The sequence below is a fragment of the Phytophthora parasitica genome, assembly GCF_000247585.1.
Source record: "Phytophthora parasitica INRA-310 unplaced genomic scaffold supercont2.13, whole genome shotgun sequence".
Lineage (NCBI taxonomy): Eukaryota > Oomycota > Peronosporomycetes > Peronosporales > Peronosporaceae > Phytophthora > Phytophthora nicotianae.
The window spans coordinates 1,177,822-1,179,951 of NW_008648999.1; positions in this window are offsets into that span (position 1 = coordinate 1,177,822).

Below are 2,130 nucleotides of genomic sequence, written 5' to 3' on the forward strand. Positions count from 1 at the left end.
TTTTTTTTTTTTAAAGTAAGGGTAAAACTGTGATGGTGGGGATACTTTAACCTCTAGTGTCTGCGCTTCAACTGTATTTTGTGACCTACTGAACTATTGAAAGACTACCGTAGCATATACTCTGAGAAAAGAATTGTAGCAATTATAGAAAGATTTAACAAAATCGAAGAAACATGTGCACAATCATTAAAAACCGCCAGGTTTGGTCGGCAATTGCTACTTATCTCGAAAATTCATTATCAAGTCTACTTACTAATTATCTTCTGACTCGTTAAGTCAGAGACAACAACAGGAAATTCATAGATTAAATCCCCCATATGTAGCTCTCGCACTGAAGTTCTCGACGACAGGGTAGAACAAATGCAACGTTAATAAAAATGGGATTCCAACGTTGACTTTAGCCTTAGGAGTTTTGTGCATATGCAGATCCACTTCCTTTTCTTCAACTCTTGCAAATGAAGCTATAAATCCAACCATCATAGTTTAATCAGTTTTTTTTTATTTTCAATATCGAAGTGCTTTGTCGAGGTTAGCTCATTATTCGCTGATAATAAACTTTTTTTTTCTGAGCAGCTTCGCGTTAACAGCCTCCCTTCCCAGAACTTCTTAGTTATTAATTTTGAACTACCTACATCTGCTAGTAAAATTGACTCGACATCAGAATACTTTCTCTACGGTCAGTCGGAGTTGAGTATACGTACGTAAGTTAGCACTACATGTACCGTACCTCAATGACAACAACAAAGCTGTAGTCGCATAAATCCAGAGGTGTTCCGAGCGAAGCGCAGCTTTGTCGAAAATGGACCGAAATAACCGAAAATAGCCTTTCACTCAGTTTGGGGCGCGAAACTTGCTGTATTGGCACTGCCTCCTGCCCGGGTGTGGCGAGGAGGGGTTTATATAGCTGTACGAGCCTCTAGGTTTGTCGAGTCGGAGGTAAAATGTAGAATGAGTGAATGTGATCGGCGTTTTCAAGCTCCCACTTGCGTAGCGCTAACAACCAATCGTCTCAGTGGTTGGTTCGGAGCACTACTGTAGAGCTAAGTAGATCTTTGGCTAGAAGAAGGACCTTCTCTCAACCGCGTAAAAAGTTACTTTCACCAGGTGAACCCGGTAAAAGTACGCATTAGATTTTCAGTGGTCTGACGTGTTCCACCATTTTTTATTCAGGAATATAGTTGTTAATTACGCGACCATCACACTTGGTCACACAGATTGTTGCGAAGCACGACTTTTTATGAGAAAGAGCTGGTTGAAAGTGCATATTTTCATCTCAGGGAATGGTACAGGTATTGGATTTAGAGTTGAGGGTCACCACGGAAACGCGTCTCTGGCAATCATACCACTGCAACTAAGTGCAATTTTACTGCTGACGGTAGGTACGAAGCCTACATGACAAAGCATGGTGTACACAACCACAACTGTAGATATTTCAGATTCAGCTCGATAGAGTATCAATCGTCTCTGCTGCATTACAGTTAAGTGCGCGCATAAAGTTACATAAAACCTCATCGTCCAGAAGCAAAATGGAATGACTGGTGACCGAATGACGAGTGCTACTCCAAGACGATTACGAACGCTAGTCGAGCAATCTTCTTGTCGCCAGGTTTCAACCAGACTCCCCCAACCACGCAAGCTGAATCCATTCGTCTCGTGTGGGCAGGAGGTCGTCCAAACTGATACTAATAGATGAGGCAGTTTGACGCTGTATATTGAGAGATCAAGCTCCACTATCAAAAGCGAAGCCATCCTTAGAAAAAGAGAAATTTTGGAATTCCCTATACAGTACGCACAGACTACCGGTGGTATGTTTAGTTACAGTTGTAGCTAAACAAACCCGTGCTGTACGCGTGTGCACAAAACCAGACGACAGAGAGCATCCCTAGTTATGCTCTGTTTACTGTAGTACTACAGTATTAGTATGTGCTAGACAGGAACGCTGGCCGTGGTCGTTCAATGCCATCCATGGCGGATTTGTTCAGCTCCGTTCAGACGCGATACAACGCTACACTTGTCTGTAGTAAACTTTAAATAGTGCTGCATCCTCGATTGAAGACTGTTTCGTACCAAACTAGTCGCTCGGTTTGGTCACGTTTAGTCACAATGATGGCGGTCGGTAAACAACCAGGA